This window comes from Lactuca virosa, chromosome 2 (assembly GCF_052849685.1).
Source record: "Lactuca virosa cultivar CGN04683 chromosome 2, Lactuca_virosa_CGN04683_v6, whole genome shotgun sequence".
NCBI lineage: Eukaryota > Viridiplantae > Streptophyta > Magnoliopsida > Asterales > Asteraceae > Lactuca > Lactuca virosa.
Window position 1 is genome coordinate 25,528,480 of NC_136427.1, and position 21,811 is coordinate 25,550,290.

A 21,811-nucleotide genomic window follows, 5' to 3' on the forward strand; every position below is an offset into this window, starting at 1 on the left:
TAAAAAAATTATGTTAAATTCTGATTCCAATTCTGATTCTAGTTTTTCCGATTTTCAAGAAAATGATTTAAACATTTTAGAGCAAAATAGTTCAAGTTCGGAAGATTCTGATACATGCGAATGTGTTGGAAAATGTAATTGTAATTATTCAATTAATGTCCTTACAAACAATGACAAAGATCTTTTAAAAAATTTAGATTCCATTAAAGATAAAAATATCCAAGAACTGTTAATAAAACAAATGCTTAATAAGAATGAAAATTCTGTTTCAGATAATACAAAAATTTTTAATTTAAAGGACATATATGAAAGATTTTCTGAAACAAAACCTATTTACATGCAAGAACTTCAAGAAGAATTAAAATCAGTTAAACAAGACATAAAAGAAATTAAAGGCAAAACTATAACTCTTGAAAAGGGAAAAAATATTATTAATTCACAAAATAATGATAATAAAGATGAAAAGGTTATCGAAAGAATTATAAATGATCAAATTTCTCAAAAATGGAATACTCAAATAACTTTAGTAAAGGATAATTTTAAAATGGATATTACTGCTCTAATTGATAGTGGTGCTGATATGAACTGTATACAAGAAGGTATATTTCCCACTCAATTTTATGAAAAAACTTCTTCTAGGCTTACTGGAGCTGAAGGAACCAGTTTAAAAATAAATTATAAAGTTTCCGATGTTCATATTTGTAACAATCAAGATTATTGTTATAAAACTCATTTAATTTTAGTAAAAAATCTTACTTCTCCTTTAATTTTAGGAACACCTTTTATTACTAAATTATATCCTTTTATGGTTCAAGATGATGGAATTATTACTAAAGTTTTTGGAAAAGAAATTATGTTTAAATTTTGTGAACCTCCGTCTTATTCAACTATTAATATTCTTAATTATAAAACAAAACAAGCAAATTACCTTATCAATGAAATTAATGATTTTCGTATACATAATCAATTACAAGATAAGTATATTCAAGACAAAATTATAGCTTTAAAACAAAAGTTTGAAAATAATGTTTGCTCAAATATTCCAAACGCCTTTTGGAACAGAAAACAACATATTGTCAAATTACCTTATATTAAAACTTTCAATGAAAAAGATATTCCTTCAAAATCAAGAGCTATTCATATGAATAATGAATTAGAAGCTCATTGTAAAAAAGAAATTCAAGATTTATTGGACAAAAAATTAATTAGACCTTCTAAATCTCCTTGGTCTTGTTCAGCTTTCTATGTTATGAATGCTGCTGAATTAGAAAGAGGATCACCAAGATTAGTTATCAATTATAAACCTTTAAATAAAGTTTTAGATTGGATTAGATATCCTATTCCTAATAAAAGAGATTTATTGAAAAAACTTTATGATTCAAAAATATTTTCAAAATTCGATATGAAATCTGGTTTTTGGCAAATTCAAATTCATGAAGAAGATAAATACAAAACAGGTTTTAATGTTCCTTTTGGACATTATGAGTGGAACGTTATGCCCTTTGGTCTAAAGAATGCTCATTCTGAATTTCAAAACGTTATGAATGATATTATCATTCCTATAAATAGTTTTTCAATTGTTTATATTGATGATGTTCTTATTTTTTCAAAATCTATTGATCAACATTTCAAACATTTAAATCAGTTTTATGATTTAATTTATAAAAATGGCTTAGCTGTTTCAGCTAAGAAAATGCATTTATTTCAAAATGAAATTAGATTTTTAGGACATAACATTGTTAATAATACTATTAAACCTATTATAAGAAGTTTAGAATTTTCTAATAAATTTCCTGATGAAATTATAGATAAAAAACAACTTCAACAGTTTCTAGGATGTTTAAATTATATTCATGATTTTTTCAAAGATTTAGGAACTCTTTGCAAACCTCTTTATAATAGATTAAAAAACAATCCAGAACCTTGGACTCAAGAACATACTAATATTGTTAAACTTATAAAACAAAAAATTCCTTCTTTACCTTGTTTAAATTTACCACATCCTCATGCTAATATCATAGTCGAAACTGATGCTAGTGATATTGGATTTGGAGGTATTTTAAAACAAAAATTATCAAATTCCTCTGAAGAACAATTGGTTCGTTTTTATTCAGGTGCTTGGAATAATACTCAAAAGAATTATTCAACTGTTAAAAAGGAGATTTTAAGTATTGTTTTATGTATTACTAAATTTGAAGATGATTTATTTATGAAAAAGTTTTTATTAAGAATTGATTGTCAATCTGCAAAATCAATTTTAGAAAAAGATGTTAAAAATATTATTTCTAAACAAATTTTTGCTAGATGGCAAGCATTGTTGGGCAATTTTGATTTCGATATTGAATTTATAAAAGGAGAAAGCAATTCATTACCAGATTTTCTTTCTCGTGAATTTTTGCAGGGAAAATGAGTTCATCGTCTTCCTCCAAGATTGAAGACAAGAAACCAGTTAATCAAAAGCTTGTTCCTTTCTCAAGTCAAAATCGTTTTTCCCCATTAACTCCAATTGCAAAAAATTCTCAACTTTATTCAAACATGCTACAATCAAAACTAGCTACTCCAAACATTTCTCCAGTTCAATCAATTAGCCCTTTTTCAAAACCTATTCCTTCTGAAACACAAATTTCAACAAATCCTAAACCTACAAATAAAGCCCCTTATGTTCTCAATCCAAATCTCTTGAAAATCCAAATACTTGAAGATTCTCAAATTCTTAAGCTTAATCAAGGTTTTCATGTTCTTACTGAACACCTCTTTGGCCGAGGAAAAACCTTTCATGAAAACTCTTACAAATCTCGAGAATATTATCAAACCATTCTACAAGAATCTGGATCTGTTCAAATTGATCACCGTTCTAATAATAAGGAAGGATCTATTGATTTTAGCAAAGCCCGAATTCTTAAAATCATTTCTCCAGAAAATTGGTCATCCAATCTTTCCTTCGAAAAACCCCTTTATCAATTCCCTGCTTATCCAAGATATTCATATTATGATTACCAAGAAGCTTGGACTAAAGCATTTTTTCTTCGAAACTATTCTCATTCATGGTTCATTTTCTTTGATAAAAATTTCAACTGTGAATACCCCAGATGGTTTGTCAATTGGTATCGTTATATGGGACTTGTTCCTATTTGTTTACCCACTGAAATTGTCAAAGGATTTTCTAAATTCAAAGAACTATTTATTCAACAAATCCCAGAATTTGAATATTTGTTACAGTTCACCATGTTATTCAAAGTTCCATGGATCATGTCCTGGACATTCTCTTATCAAGAAGCAACAGACTTAAATCCCCCTTGGCTCAATAAACAATTTCGTCTAAAATGGTGGGATAAAGTCACAATTTCTCAAGCAAACGAGCAGGCTGTTTTCAATCATTATCAATCAATGTATAATCAAAAGCCAGAAATTGAAGCGAATCTTATCAAGAGTCTATCTTCTCCAGATGCTAATCTTATTAGCAAAATTCGTGCCGCTGCAAATTCTTCCCCTGAAGATCTACAACAATTACTTCAAGAAATTCGCAATTCTCCAACTAATTCAGAAAATTCTCCCACATCTGTCAAAAATAATTTTCAAGATGCTCAAGATCCTTTTGATGATCCATTTGCAGATTAATTAAATTTTTATTTTTGGTGTTATACCTTCAATGTAAGGTATTCTTTCATTTCGTATTTCACCCTCCACCCTTGGTGTCATACCTTTTTAGGTATTTTGCAAAAGTGTTTGTTATTCAAGGGGGGGTAGTACTACGTGTTCTCAAATTGTGTTAGTATTTATTCAACTGTATAACAATAATCTTGATTGTTACAAATATGAACATCGAAAACTTTATAATTTATTTTTAAACTGGTTCCTTCAGCTCCAGTAAGCCTAGAAGAAGTTTATTCAAAAAATATCTGAAACTACTTGTTAATTTGTTCCGCAATTAATGGTATCAGAGCCTAGGTTCTTTTTTTTTGATAGTTATGTATGATATTTCTGTTTGTTATTTGGTTAATTTTTGTTTGAAGAATTTTAAGAAAATTATGAGTTTTGTTAAGAATGATACAGAGACCAGACCAGTGATTGGTTGGATTAGCGTAAGACGTGCAAGTATGGTAAGTCGCGGAGCCGGACCACAATCATCGTTGGGCCGATGCCCTCTCTGTTCATCCTAAATAGAACAAGTAAGTTTTCTTATAAAATCTTTAAACTAAAATTAATCAAATATGAGTAGATTTTCACGCATATTATCTAAAAAATATGATACTGGTAAAAATATCATGAATAAAGAACAAGATTATGATGATAACCATATAAACTCTATTGAAGAAACTATTGATAATATAGAACAAAATTTAAATGATTGGACTATACCTAAAACAAATATAAATACAATTTATAGAATAGGGACTTTTGATTATTTTCAAAGTTACTCAATTAAAATGACTGAACAAACCCTATCCATTGGTCAAGACCAACAAAATATAAATTTGTTATCATCAAGATCTATTTTTGAACATAGACAAAAATATAAATTTCTTCATTTAGGTCTTGTTCAAATTGCTATCAAACCTCTTTTTAGAATTGGTGTTGATGCTCCTGTTCTCTTAATATTAAGAGATAAAAGACATACAGATTTTCAAAATTCTATTTTAGCTATGGCAGAAACAAATATCGCAAATGGACCAATTTATTTTAATTGTTATCCAAATTTTTCTGTAGGATTATTTGACAAAAATATTTTAGACACTTTGGTTTTAACTGTTGAAACAAAGAATTTAGAATTTAAAAATAACTCTAAACCTTTAGCAATCATTTATCGTGTTTGTTATAAAACCATGACAACTACTTTAGAACCAAAAACCCGTTTGTCAAGTCCTAGAAATGAAACAATTATTTACGAAGCAAATACTAATCATACAAAAGTTCATATGCCTAAACGACTTAAATGGTCAGAAATTACTCAATCATGTAATTGGAATTTACAAAATGTTATTGAACCAAAATCTTTAGATTCTTCAAAACAAATTTCAAATATAATTGAGCATAATGATGGCTCAGTTGATATAAATTTTTCTTCTATAAATTTTTCATCATCTAGATTTTCTACTAATTCTATTCCTGAAATTGGTACTTCTAAATCTTCGTTTTCAAAATCAAAGTCTTTAAATTTAAAAACTGTTGACTATTCTAGTTCTATTCCTAAACCTCTTTATCAAGAAGATCAAACTAGTGATACAAGTTTACCAAGTCCTACTAAATCTGATTTTATTAATGAACTTCAAAATTATAGACAACAATTATGAGTAATAAAGTTCAAATAAATTGTAATTCTTTAAACAGAAATAGAGTTATTGCTATTAAAAGATTAAGAAATTCAATAAAAATATTTAAAAAACTCTTACAAGAAAAGGTATTAGAATTAAAAAATATAAATTTAATAATTAATGATAAGGAACTATTAGAATTAGAACAAGAAATTAATAACATAAAAGCAGTATTAAAAACCTTTAATATACATCTTGATAATTATTTAACAAATTTATCTAAATATACGTGTTAATGAGTTCTAAAAGACAGATTAGTTGTTGTAATAATAATACTTTTTGGAATAATTTATTAAAGACTAGATGACAAATTATTGCAAGCGTTTCTAAATAAATAAATAGAATTAAACAACTTAAAGAAGACGAAGAAATTAAATTATCTAATATTGAGAAGGACACATATAATTATAATATTCAAAAGGAAATAATATATTGTTTATCAAAAATGATTAAAAATAAATATATTGTTATTAGTGCTCAACTTAGTATTATTAAAAATATATCTTTTAGAATAAATCAATCAACTTGTTAAAATGAATATTAATATAGATATTTCTAAAATACCTTCATATGTTAATTTTGATTATTTAAAAGAAGAAGAATATTATAAAGATTATAATAATACAAAAAGAATTTGGCATGAAGAAAACTTTTCATATTATATAAGATTTTTACATTTTGGTCTTTGGGAAGATTATGTTTTATCAAATCAAATTCACTCTCCGTTTTTTCAATGGTTCGAATTGATTTATGTTCCTAAACATAATATAGATTATCCTTTTAAAATGCAAACTGTTTTTCCTGTTTCTTCAAAAACATACAACGATGTTATTACTAATCAAGAAATTATTTCTGAATATCCGCCAAAAAAGGAAATCATTATTGATAATAATTTTATTGCAACTCCTTTAGTTAAAGTTCCGAGTCAGATAACAAATGAAAAATGTTTTCAAAATATTATTTATCAAAATAATTATTCGAATGAAACTCTTTTAACTATTTCAGATCAACTAAATAGGATTGAAGAAAATACTATAAATTTACAGTTATCAAAAGAAAATAAAATTGAAACAAAAAAATTTTATAATAATATAGCAAGCTCTAGTAATGTCAGCTTTATTCCTCATCAAATAAATGGAAATTTTAATCTTGAAAATAAAGATTTAATTGATGAATTAGAAAAAAGACTTACTAATTTTCGTATTTCAAAAAACGTATCTATAAATATGTTAAAAACAAATAATGACTCTTTTGACGAATCTGACGAAAGTAATAATGAAAGTGAATTAAATTTAGACAATCTTACTCAACAATTCATAAATGATAATGATGATATAAATCAGCTTACAAATGTAAGATTAATTCTTTTGGTAATAATCCAAAACCAACTATTAAAAATTATTGGAATAGACCTTCTCTTCCTAATGTTCAAATTGAAGAAAGAGCTTTTCAATATGATCGTTCAGCTTACGATGGTACCTCTGTTTACGAATGGAATATCGATGGTAACTCTGAACATCAAATTCTTAATATTGTTCAAGAAATGACCATGGCAGCTAATGCTTACAAGTCTCACAATAATACTCAACTTCAAATTGTTAATATAATTATTTCTGGGTTTACTGGTACTCTTAAAGGTTGGTGGGATTTCTATATTACACCAGAAGAAAAGAATTTTATTATGAATGCCAAGAAAACCGTTATAAAACAAGAAAATAATTTACCTATTGAAACTCAAGAAGATGATATGGTTAATACTTTAATTTTTGCTATAATCAAAAACTTTGTAGGAGATCCTACTACTTTTCAAGAAAGAACTTCTGAAATTCTAATGAACTTACATTGTAGAAAATTAACTGATTTCAGATGGTACAAAGATAATTATCTCGTTAAAGTTTTTTCAAGACCTGATTGTAAAGAATCTTATTGGAAAGAACGTTTTATTGCTGGACTTCCAAAACTTTTTGCCGAAAGAATTAGACAAAAATTAAGAGAAAATTTTAATAATACAATTCCTTATCAAAACCTAACTTATGGAGATTTAATTAATTATATTAATAAGGAAGGATTAGCTATTTGTGCTGACCTTAGATTTAAAGAAAAACTTAAAAATGATAGAATTAATAGTAAAAATGAATTAGGAAATTTTTGTCAACAATATGGTTATCAACCATTAACAGGTCCGTCTACTTCAAAAACCAAAAAATATAATAAAAAGTCTTCAAAATATTTCAAGAAAAAGAAATATAATAAAACAGAAAATTATAAGAATTATAAGAAAAATAAATTTTCAACATCAAAAAACCCTTATAAACAATCTAATAAAAAATCTAAAAGAAAATCAAAAGACATTATTATTTGCCATAAATGTGGTCGTAATGGTCATAAGGCCAATAATTGTTATGCAAAAACAAAAATTAATGAATTAAATATTTCGGAAGAATTAAAGGAACAAATTAGAAAAATTATGTTAAATTCTGATTCCAATTCTGATTCTAGTTTTTCCGATTTTCAAGAAAATGATTTAAACATTTTAGAGCAAAATAGTTCAAGTTCGGAAGATTCTGATACATGCGAATGTGTTGGAAAATGTAATTGTAATTATTCAATTAATGTCCTTACAAACAATGACAAAGATCTTTTAAAAAATTTAGATTCCATTAAAGATAAAAATATCCAAGAACTGTTAATAAAACAAATGCTTAATAAGAATGAAAATTCTGTTTCAGATAATACAAAAATTTTTAATTTAAAGGACATATATGAAAGATTTTCTGAAACAAAACTCATTTCCATGCAAGAACTTCAAGAAGAATTAAAATCAGTTAAACAAGACATAAAAGAAATTAAAGGCAAAATTATAACTCTTGAAAAGGGAAAAAATATTATTAATTCACAAAATAATGATAATAAAGATGAAAAGGTTATCGAAAGAATTATAAATGATCAAATTTCTCAAAAATGGAATACTCAAATAACTTTAGTAAAGGATAATTTTAAAATGGATGTTACTGCTCTAATTGATAGTGGTGCTGATATGAACTGTATATAAGAAGGTATATTTCCCACTCAATTTTATGAAAAAACTTCTTCTAGGCTTACTGGAGCTGAAGGAACCAGTTTAAAAATAAATTATAAAGTTTCCGATGTTCATATTTGTAACAATCAAGATTATTGTTATAAAACTCATTTAATTTTAGTAAAAAATCTTACTTCTCCTTTAATTTTAGGAACACCTTTTATTACTAAATTATATCCTTTTATGGTTCAAGATGATGGAATTATTACTAAAGTTTTTGGAAAAGAAATTATGTTTAAATTTTGTGAACCTCCGTCTTATTCAACTATTAATATTCTTAATTATAAAACAAAACAAGCAAATTACCTTATCAATGAAATTAATGATTTTCGTATACATAATCAATTACAAGATAAGTATATTCAAGACAAAATTATAGCTTTAAAACAAAAGTTTGAAAATAATGTTTGCTCAAATATTCCAAACGCCTTTTGGAACAGAAAACAACATATTGTCAAATTACCTTATATTAAAACTTTCAATGAAAAAGATATTCCTTCAAAATCAAGAGCTATTCATATGAATAATGAATTAGAAGCTCATTGTAAAAAAGAAATTCAAGATTTATTGGACAAAAAATTAATTAGACCTTCTAAATCTCTTTGGTCTTGTTCAGCTTTCTATGTTATGAATGCTGCTGAATTAGAAAGAGGATCACCAAGATTAGTTATCAATTATAAACCTTTAAATAAAGTTTTAGATTGGATTAGATATCCTATTCCTAATAAAAGAGATTTATTGAAAAAACTTTATGATTCAAAAATATTTTCAAAATTTGATATGAAATCTGGTTTTTGGCAAATTCAAATTCATGAAGAAGATAAATACAAAACATGTTTTAATGTTCCTTTTGGACATTATGAGTGGAACGTTATGCCCTTTGGTCTAAAGAATGCTCCTTCTGAATTTCAAAACGTTATGAATGATATTATCATTCCTATAAATAGTTTTTCAATTGTTTATATTGATGATGTTCTTATTTTTTCAAAATCTATTGATCAACATTTCAAACATTTAAATCAGTTTTATGATTTAATTTATAAAAATGGCTTAGCTGTTTCAGCTAAGAAAATGCATTTATTTCAAAATGAAATTAGATTTTTAGGACATAACATTGTTAATAATACTATTAAACCTATTATAAGAAGTTTAGAATTTTCTAATAAATTTCCTGATGAAATTATAGATAAAAAACAACTTCAACGGTTTCTAGGATGTTTAAATTATATTCATGATTTTTTCAAAGATTTAGGAACTCTTTGCAAACCTCTTTATAATAGATTAAAAAACAATCCAGAACCTTGGACTCAAGAACATACTAATATTGTTAAACTTATAAAACAAAAAATTCCTTCTTTACCTTGTTTAAATTTACCACATCCTCATGCTAATATCATAGTCGAAACTGATGCTAGTGATATTGGATTTGGAGGTATTTTAAAACAAAAATTATCAAATTCCTCTGAAGAACAATTGGTTCGTTTTTATTCAGGTGCTTGGAATAATACTCAAAAGAATTATTCAACTGTTAAAAAGGAGATTTTAAGTATTGTTTTATGTATTACTAAATTTGAAGATGATTTATTTATGAAAAAGTTTTTATTAAGAATTGATTGTCAATCTGCAAAATCAATTTTAGAAAAAGATGTTAAAAATATTATTTCTAAACAAATTTTTGCTAGATGGCAAGCATTGTTGGGCAATTTTGATTTCGATATTGAATTTATAAAAGGAGAAAGCAATTCATTACCAGATTTTCTTTCTCGTGAATTTTTGCAGGGAAAATGAGTTCATCGTCTTCCTCCAAGATTGAAGACAAGAAACCAGTTAATCAAAAGCTTGTTCCTTTCTCAAGTCAAAATCGTTTTTCCCCATTAACTCCAATTGCAAAAAATTCTCAACTTTATTCAAACATGCTACAATCAAAACTAGCTACTCCAAACATTTCTCCAGTTCAATCAATTAGCCCTTTTTCAAAACCTATTCCTTCTGAAACACAAATTTCAACAAATCCTAAACCTACAAATAAAGCCCCTTATGTTCTCAATCCAAATCTCTTGAAAATCCAAATACTTGAAGATTCTCAAATTCTTAAGCTTAATCAAGGTTTTCATGTTCTTACTGAACACCTCTTTGGCCGAGGAAAAACCTTTCATGAAAACTCTTACAAATCTCGAGAATATTATCAAACCATTCTACAAGAATCTGGATCTGTTCAAATTGATCACCGTTCTAATAATAAGGAAGGATCTATTGATTTTAGCAAAGCCCGAATTCTTAAAATCATTTCTCCAGAAAATTGGTCATCCAATCTTTCCTTCGAAAAACCCCTTTATCAATTCCCTGCTTATCCAAGATATGCATATTATGATTACCAAGAAGCTTGGACTAAAGCATTTTTTCTTCGAAACTATTCTCATTCATGGTTCATTTTCTTTGATAAAAATTTCAACTGTGAATACCCCAGATGGTTTGTCAATTGGTATCGTTATATGGGACTTGTTCCTATTTGTTTACCCACTGAAATTCTCAAAGGATTTTCTAAATTCAAAGAACTATTTATTCAACAAATCCCAGAATTTGAATATTTGTTACAGTTCACCATGTTATTCAAAGTTCCATGGATCATGTCCTGGACATTCTCTTATCAAGAAGCAACAGACTTAAATCCCCCTTGGCTCAATAGACAATTTCGTCTAAAATGGTGGGATAAAGTCACAATTTCTCAAGCAAACGAGCAGGCTGTTTTCAATCATTATCAATCAATGTATAATCAAAAGCCAGAAATTGTAGCGAATCTTATCAAGAGTCTATCTTCTCCAGATGCTAATCTTATTAGCAAAATTCGTGCCGCTGCAAATTCTTCCCCTGAAGATCTACAACAATTACTTCAAGAAATTCGCAATTCTCCAACTAATTCAGAAAATTCTCCCACATCTGTCAAAAATAATTTTCAAGATGCTCAAGATCCTTTTGATGATCCATTTGCAGATTAATTAAATTTTTATTTTTGGTGTTATACCTTCAATGTAAGGTATTCTTTCATTTTGTATTTCACCCTCCACCCTTGGTGTCATACCTTTTTAGGTATTTTGCAAAAGTGTTTGTTATTCAAGGGGGGGGGGGGGTAGTACTACGTGTTCTCAAATTGTGTTAGTATTTATTCAACTGTTATCAAATTTATACACTGTGTTGTGTTAGTATTTATTCAACTGTTATCAAATTTATACACTGTGTGAGTACATCAATTATCAAAAATATTATCAAATCCTCTGCAGAGATAAGATGTTAAATTATTACACGAAAACAAACAACTTTTACAAAGATGAAAGAAGATGCTCCATTATCGCAAAAGAAGATTTTCCATTATCAAAAAATGACAAAATATGATGCCAATTTGTCAAAAGCTTTACAGTTTTGTCTGCCACATCTACACTCCGACAAATGCAAGTTGATTCAATAATTCTCAAGATTGATCCGGTAATCCTTCGGTTTCCCGTTTCAAGATATTTCAAGACTCCAAGACTCCTATATATTGAGGAGATATGTTTTAATTAGAATCATCTCTAGGTTCTCTAAAAATTTCTATATATATATATATATACATATATATATATATATATATATATATATATATATATATATATATATATAATACATATACACATATATAATACATATATATATATATATATATATATATATATATATATATATATATATATTGTTGAAACTGTTCAGTCGCACAGCTAATTTTCTCGTCTATGCGTTTTCCTCATTCGCATGTTTTCGTATTTTCCGTTTGATCACGAATTTATGCAACCTGAAATAACTGATAATATTTGTTAAATAATACAAAAACAGCTCGTCTTATTTCAGTGATGGTCACATACAAATACATTTTTCAACAATTTCCCCCTATGTGATCATTGCTGGAATAAGGATAGTTATTATTTAATCATATTGACAGTTTAGAACTTTTGAAGATTCAAGATAAAAGATTTGTCAATAGATAAGATATATAAAACATAGTGATTGTTTTGAAAGTTTGGGACTTGGTTTAACATATCTTATGTAAAAGATTTTCAGAAATTTGTTTCCGAATCAAAGTCTCGGGTTCGGTTATCAAAGGGTAGCCATATATGTATCTAAAGAAATTTCCTAAGATTTTATAGCATTATTAATGACGACAAGTGGTCTAACAGGTCGATTCATATGAACGCTCATAGGTATAGCTCACACTTCACTTGGGTGTTTGGTTGTTCTGGCAGCAGAACAAGTTAATGATCACTAAAAATGAGTGATATGTCTCTCTGACGACTCACACTCATATTGGAGGTGTTCAGCTATGCTTTTCCTGAAAGGTCACTTAGTCTCATTATTAGATAATCAATCACATAAGACTAGTTTCGGCATTACTCAGAGGGTTTCTTTATTCATGCCATTAACTTTCACTCTCTCTCCGTCGGGAAATACATGTAGAGGGGTTTAGCAATTTTCATAGTGCAGTTTGCAACTAAGATTCTTCAGTGATGAAGGCTACAGTCTCCCGGGAAATCCATTGTTGTTGCAGCTTCTTCTTTGATGGTATCCTGTTTGTTGATCAATATCGATTTATTGTAAAAAGATATTTTGTTTTAGCATCGAGAATTTGCTACATTTGAGAAAATTGGGTTTTTTGAGAGTATCTGTCTTGTAGGATTAAGATATCTTCTTTTGTGAAAAATGGTTAAAAACAGATCACGGGATCTTATTATGTTTGTTTTGAAATAACCATTTGGTTGAAAAGTTTGTTTGAAAATACCAAATGTAGAATATTTTTGTTTTCTTTGGTATTTCGTTGGTGAATGATTTGGCTTTTTTGTTGATTCGTCCTTGACGATTGGATGTGGATAGATCTTTGTTTTTCTTTGATAAGTGATTGTTGAAGTCCTCTTCGTTTCGTCTTTTCTTGTTGATGGATCACGGGATCTCAAGACTTCATTTTTGGTTGGCTTATATCTAGGTAGGGATTGGTGGCATAAAAGACAGTTTGTCTAGTATGTAAGAAATGAATGTATCGTCCCTGGTCATTTTGATATCTAAGCAAAAATGAGACTGTGACAAGGTATAACCGGATATACCTTATAAGCAATAGTGACACACCTAAGCTCACAAGAAATGAATTCCACAGTGATATAGATTGACGAGGCACAAATTCTCACATGGATTTTTGTTTTTATCTGAACCTCCTAACCTTATGTCCCTTGATTGTTTAAAATTGTCAATAATGAAATGAAATCGAAGGAAATAAAGTTATATACATTATGAAAAGTAGGAGATTTGAACATTCACTCCAATTGAGAATCAATATGACTTAAAATCTTCATCGAGCATAAGCATCTGAAAATTAATTCAAGAGACGATTATTCACAAGGTTCCATAAAAGCTTATTATGGCAATTCCTTTATTATATTTTTGAATATTTGTTTTTCTGAATGTTTTTGGAAATATTGGTTATTTGAATGTTTTTTGTATTTTTGAAAAGAACGCAATTTTCAATTGTTTTTTAATTTTCTTTTTGAATGAAAGTAAACACACTTTTGTACAAACAAAAAGTAAAGTTTTAAGGATGGATGTTATCTGGATTTAACATTCCTAGACGGCCTAGGAAGTATTGAAACTTTGTTTCATCGAGAGCCTTAGTGAAGACATCGGCAATTTGATCTTCGGAGTTGATGAAGTGTAGTTCGATATGACCCTTTTGAATGTTGTCTTTGATAAAGTGATATCGAATGTCAATGTGCTTTGTCATGGAATGGTGAACGGGATTGTGAGAAATGGCAATTGCATTGGTTGAGTCACAAAATATGGGAATTTGTGAGATTTTGAAGCCATAGTCACGCAATTGAGTTTGCATCCATATGACTTGTGAACAACAGCTGGCGGCAGCGACATATTCAGCTTCTTCTGTTGATGTGGACACACAAGTCTGTTTCTTTGAAGTCCAACTCACTAGTCTACCTCCTAAGAATTGACAGCTACCATATGTACTCTTCCTATCTAGCTTGCATCCTCCGTAGTCTGAGTCGGTGAAAGCGTTCAGCTGAAAATCGGATTTAGCTGGATACCAAAGGCCAAGTTTGGGAGTACCTTTAAGGTATTTGAAGATGAGTTTCACAGCAACTACATGGGATTCCATAGGATTTGCTTGGTATCTGGCACACACACATGTAGAAAACATGATGTCAGGTCTGCTGGCAATGAGGTATAAGAGTGATCCGATCATTCCACGATATCTTTTTGTTGCAGAAGGTGTCTAAGTCCATAACTATTTCTGGTATGTACTTGACCCGACCCGGCATGGTCCATTTGGGTTGCATGGCACCATGCAATTGGATAAACTAAAATGAGAGAAATAACACTTATGGTTTATTGATATATTATAAGTTCTAATATATTAATAATATTATTTAATTAGTTTGATCAAGAATTAATTTAGAATTAATTAAGAGATCAAAAGATAACTAATTAAATATATTGGTAGATTATGTAAATCTTCCATATCTTATATAGTGGGCTAAGAGGCTCCATGGATTATCAAGTTGGGTTCCACCCATAGGATGCTCCATGGATGCTCCATGGGAGTTACAAACCCATGGGTCATGGAAATGAAGAGTCATGACACATTAGGGTTTACATGGTGTAACCCTAGATGTGTCAACACTATATAAGAAACCCATTCTCCACCAAAATTGGCTACACATAAGAAACAAGAGGGCTAGGCCGATTTTAGAAGTGTGTATTCTCTCTAAAGTCATTCCAAAAGCATTTGGTGTTGTGTGAAGCATTTGAGGCATCACACTTGGGGTGCTAGGCTCACAAGGTTTCAAGGATCATAAGCAACAACAAGGTAAGTTATTCTATCTTTCATGCAAGTTAAAATTTGTTCCCCATGTATGCTAGATAGGAATATAACCTTGGAATTCAACTTTGCATGATAATTAGACAAACATAGATCCAAGGTTATTAGGGTTGCATGTACACTTAGGAAGTGTTAGAATGCTCAAAACCCATCAGTGGTATCAGAGCCTAGGTTTGTTTGTTGTTTTTTTTTTTTGTGCAAACAGCTTGAAAAAAAATCGTTTTTCTGTTTTCTGCTCGTATGAAAGTTTGCACATTTGTTGCTGGAAATGGACTAGAAACATTACCCTAAACTGTTTTGATGTTTTAAAGCTTGTTTTAGATGGTGTAATGTTTATGCTAATCCATTTACAATGGCAATTATTAAAATTACAAGTTTTTTTTAAGTGTAATTTTTGATTCTTGAAAGTGTTCATATTCATGTTCTTGAACTTATGAAGATTAGATGATCATAGGAATTGTTTGTAACCTTCATGGTAGTTTAATTCATGATCATAATGTGTTTTAATGGAGTCCATAACTTGTCCTCAAGTTATGGAAAACTAAAAGTCTCACTTTTATTAAAGCCATTAAAAGAACACAAGAGTTATAAAAATGAAGAGTCTTCTTTTTTATTACTCAATTAATTCATAAGTTATAAGAAATGAAAAGTTTTGGAAGTTTACAAAACTTGCCCTCAAGTTTTGGAACATGTAAAGTCTTGATTAAAACTTTAGTTCCAACCCTTAGAATTTTAAAAGTTAAAATTCAACCCTTATACTTTATAATATTATAAGTTACTAATATATATATGTATAACGTCAAGTCGTCTTACCGCTAGTACGCCTCATTGACGAAGTCAGTCTATAAGGGGGGTATAAGGTTGTTGCCTATAAAATGGCAACTTAATGGGTGTCCACTCTCACCCACCGCTTCCTTGATCGGTGGAGGGTCGTTAGCCGAACGGGTAAGACAAGGACTTATAAATTCTCATTAAAAGTATGATGAATATTATAAAGATACTAAATGCTTTTATTAAATTCTCAATCTTAGTTACTTTAGGAAAATTTGAATAAGGTGCTAATCCATCAAATTACACTTTACACTTTGTTTAAGTCGTTGGTGGAGCGTGTGTGGTTAACCGGCACACTAACTTGGACTTAACAAGGTAGGTAAAGGGTGACTTAAGGTTTACCATAGCATCGGTGGAGCGTGTGTGGTTTACCGGCACATCGATTGAGTGATAAACCTTGAGGGTACCAAGTGATTTGCATGGTTACTTCACACCTCGTTTTGTGATCCTCGGTATCCCAGTCACAAAACTTGGAGGGCACACTCGAGATTGAAACATGCCTTTGAAAAGTTCATTGAATCTCAAAAGAATCTAGGAATTTCTAAGAACCAATTAAAAACCTAATATCTATATTTCGTTTTTCATGGTGGAAATTGGTGAATCGTCATTCACCTACCTTTCAAATATGTTATAGCTTGGATTACGGCATACCTCTTCTAAGTTATAATATATTGTGATTGGATCCTAGCCTTAATATTACATTTGGGTGTTTTATTAAGGACTCTCTTAATATCTAAACTAATCTTGTTCTCTTCTTTCAGATGTCTTCAAACAATGCTGCTTCTGGCTCTAATCCTAATGGCTCCTTTACCCTTATGAACTTGTGTGGGAAAGTCACTTTTGATGGATCCAACTTCAATGAATGGATCAGAAACATCAGGATGATTACCCGCTACGAGGACAAAGAATATGTCCTTGACAAGGAGCTTAAGGAGATTGATGAGACCACTGCAACTCCCCAGGAGATCGCTGACTTCCGGGCACATGAAAGGGATGCTACAACAGTGGCATGCATCATGTTGGCCACCATGACAGCAGAACTCCAAAAGTCCTATGAGGACTTCTACCCTTTTGAAATGAACCAAGATCTGATGGAAAGATACCATCAAAGTGCACGACAAGAGAGGTATGAAATCATATGCTCTATCATAACAACCATGATGAAGGACGGGGAATCCGTCACGAGCCACATGCAGAAAATGCAAAGGTATGTGGATCGGTTGCTGAAGCTTAATGTGAACTTCCCTGAGGAGCTTGCAATAGATATCATTTTGCACTCCTTACCATCGTGCTATGATCAATTCCGCATGACATATCACATGAATAAGGAAGAGGTCACACTCAGCAAACTTCAGGGACTCCTCAAGACCGCAGAAACAGGTCTTAAGGGTAAGTCGGTTGTTAACACTCCTACTCCAAACTCCGCCCCGGTTTTGGCAATCGGGAAAGATAGAGGGAAGAAGAGGAAGAGCTCTTCGAAGGGTACCAAGGCTAGGACCCTTGATGGCTCTTCTTCAAGTGGAACCAAGAAAGGTTTCGTCACTCCTTCTTCTGACCCAAAAGAGGCTGAATGCTTCTATTGCCATGAAAAGTCACATTGGAAGCGGAACTGCCCAAAATACCAGCAAGATGTGAAGGATGGGAAAGTTAAACCCAACCATGCAGGTATTTACACTATCTTATCTAATAACTCACCCCATTCTAACTCTTGGGTCCTTGATACCGGTTGTGGTATTCATATCTGTTCTGATTTGTAGGGACTAAGAAGAAGTGAGAATGTGGAGCATGGAAGAATAAACTTAATCATGGGGAATAGGAAAGCTTTACCTGTCACCAAGATTGGAGTTTATACTTTATTGCTAAGTAGTAGGTTTAGTTTAGATTTGAATAAGTGTTGTTATTCGCCAGAAATGGCAAGAAACATTATTTCCTTTCATGCATTGTATAAACAAGGTTTCACCTTTTCATTTGATAATGAAGTTGGTTCGATTAATGCTTTCTTTAATAATGTTCTTTATTTTAAAAGCATTACCTTGTGATGGCGTGTATGAAACTGTATATGTGGTTGATAACTTAGGAAATAATGTATTGTGTATTGATTCTGTTAACAATAATAACTTGGATAAAGCATCATTATGGCATTGTCGTCTTGGACATATAAGCAAGAAACGCATAGGCCAACTCCAAAAGGATGGAGTATTGGAGTCATTTGACTTAAAGTCAGATGATAGTTGCGAATCATGCTTACTTGGAAAAATGACAAAGTCACCCTTCACAGATTCTTGTGAGAGGGGTGAAGGTTTGTTGGATCTTATACACACAGATGTGTGTGGGCCCTTCAAACATGCCACAAGGGATGCTAATCGTTATTATTTGACTTTTACTGATGATTACAGTAGATATGGATATGTCTACTTAATCAAGTATAAGTCAGAGACTTTTGAGAGGTTTAAAGAGTTTAAACAGGAAGTCGAGAATCAATTGGGCAGGAACATTAAGATGCTTCGATCCGATCGAGGTGGTGAGTATCTTAGTTCAGAGTTCCTCGACTATCTTAGGGAATGTGGGATTGTCTCACAATTGACACCTCCCAGGACACCGCAGTTGAATGGTGTAGCTGAGAGGCGTAATCGAACCTTGTTGGATATGGTTCGTTCCATGATGAGTCGAGCTTCGCTACCAATCTCATTTTGGGGGTATGCCTTAGAGACTGCCGCCCATATCCTTAATCTAGTTCCCACAAAGAAAGTTGCCAAAACTCCTCATGAGATGTGGACTGGTAAAGTACCCAAACTAGACCACATTAATATTTGGGGTTGCGAGGCTTTCGTGAGACGCGAGACTCATGATAAGCTCGAACCTCGAAGTGAGAGGTGTATTTTCATCGGCTACCCACAGAAATCCTTTGGTTACCTCTTCTACAGACCTAGTGAGAATGTGGTCTTTGTAGCTAGGAGGGCTTTCTTTCGAGAGAGAGAGTTCATAAGCCAAGGAGACAGTGGGAGGCAAGTTGACCTTGAAGAAATTCAAGAGTCAAGTGGTGAAGGAACTTCAAACCCTAGCACTCAACTTGAGGAGGAAACTTCTGTTGAGCCAATTGACAAGTCTGTACCTCTGAGGCGTTCCACAAGGGTTAGGAATGCACCTGAGCATTACTATGGATTCCATATTACTGCGGAAGGTGATACACTTATCAGTGATGAGACGCTGATAGGTCTGGATGAACCTAACAGTTACGCGGAAGCCATGGCAGGCCCTGAGTCAGCCAAGTGGAAAGAGGCAATGGACAGCGAGATACAGTCCATGTATGACAATCAAGTTTGGAACTTGGTTGAGAATGTATCAGGTCGTAAGACTGTAGGGTGCAAATGGATCTTCAAGAAGAAGACCGACATGGATGGTAATGTACACACTTATAAGCCACGACTGGTTGCAAAGGGTTTCTCACAAACTCCGGGAGTTGATTATGATGAGACCTTTTCTCCAGTGGCCAAGATTAAGTCTATTAGGGTTCTGTTAGCCATAGCCGCATTTCATGACTATGAAATATGGAAAATTGATGTCAAAACCGCTTTCCTTAATGGAAAGTTGGCTGAGGATGTTTACATGAGTCAGCCAGAGGGTTTTGTCAACACAAAGTACCCTAATAGAGTGTGTAAGCTTGAGAAATCCATTTATGGGTTAAAGCAAGCACCTCGCAGATGGAATCTTTGCTTTGATGAGAAAGTCAAGGAATTTGGCTTTTCTAGGAGTGAAGATGAATCTTGTGTATATGTCAAGGCTAGTGGGAGTATAGTTAGCTTTTTGGTATTGTATGTGGATGACATACTACTCATAGGAAATGACATCCCAACTTTGCAGGAAGTTAAGTCCTAGCTTGGGAAGTGTTTCTCTATGAAGGACCTAGGAGAAGCTGCCTATATTCTAGGGATAAGGATCTTGAGAGACCGGAGTAAAAGACTAATTGGACTTAGTCAGAGTACCTACTTGGATAAGGTGCTGAAGAGATTCGGCATGCAGGACTCCAAGAAAGGAGAGTTACCCATCCAGAGTAACGCCAGATTGAGTAAGACACAAAGCCCTAGTACTGAGGCTGAGATAGCAGAAATGAGTCGAATACCTTATGCTTCGGCTGTAGGATCGATCATGTATGCTATGACGTGTACTCGACCTGATGTAGCCTTTTCTTTGATCATGGTTAGCAGGTATCAGGGGAACCCTGGCAAGGCACACTGGATTGCGGTAAAGAATATCCTCAAGTACCTACGGAGGACTAAGGACTGGGTCCTTACCCTCGGTGGGAGTGAAGACTTGAGAGTTGTAGGGTATAGTGATGCTAGCTTTCAGACTGATAGGGATAATTTCCGCTCTCAGTCAGGCTGGGTCTTTACCTTAAATGGAGGAGCAATTTCTTGGAAGAGTTCCAAGCAAGAGACAGTGGCTGATTCAACTTGCGAATCAGAGTATATAGCAGCTAGCGAGGCAGCAAAGGAGGCGATATGGCTGAAGAACTTCATTGGAGACCTTGGTGTTGTACCAGCTATTAAAGAGCCAATGGAAATTTTCTGTGATAGTGAAAGTGCAGTTGCCTTAGCCAAGGAACCAAGGGATCACGGGAGATCCAGACACATCGACAGAAAATACCATTTCATCAGACATCGAATAGAAGAAGAACTCCTCGTGGAAAAGAGGGTATCATCGGATGAGAATCCAGCAGATCCCCTCACGAAGGGACTGACTCGGGTTAAGCATCTCCAGCATGCTCAGAGCATAGGGCTGATGGATGATATTAGATTTAGTAGTTAGATAACCTTGAAATTTGTAAAGTGTAATTGACATTAGATGATGAATAAAAGGTGTTTTATTTATGAGTAAAGTGTTGCTATCTCTTGTCGATCGTTTACTATATTTCTTTTGCATGTTTTGACTTCCAGAATAATTATGTTTGGTATATCATATTATTCGAACCTCCACAGTCGGTCATATGTCGGAAGTAGGTATGAATCAAGACTGTCATGATTGGTTGCAGAGGTCTAAGTTGTTGGACATGGCTACAACACTCATGAGTGCTCATAAGTTCTGAGCATTGGACTCAACCCCCGCTCACTAGAATCACTTCATGGAATTTATCTCGAGTGATCGTGAGACGGTAATATCATATAAGTCTTCAAACCTAGAGATATGATTTGTTACTTCTGAGTTGGTTATGCATTGATTGTACGTTAACGCATTGGTAACTCGATGTTATAAAACGTGCTTTTGTGTATAATTCAATGAGTGGTAGAACAAACATATGAGTCGAAGTTTATCTGTTCCTTATTGGATTAGAAGCTGATATCTGGGCCCCTCGATGATTTTGTTTTGACCTATGTACCGGGCCCGGTCAGAACTAAGTTGATGTGTTCAATTAAGTTCTTTGTCAAACAAATCGGAAATCGGGAAACAAACTGCTGGACAATAAGTAAGACATTGTTCCATGTATTTGTCCGGCTGATATCTAGAATGGCGTATCATCATCTTCTCAGTTCCGAGAGACCTTGAAAGAGCTACGATTGCCGATCGGTTCCTGAAGTATTGCAGTTATAGTTATTAGACTTATCCAAGTGGGAGACTGTTGGATAAGGTGTCTAAGTCCATAACTATTTCTGGTATGTACTTGACCCGACCCGGCATGGTCCATTTGGG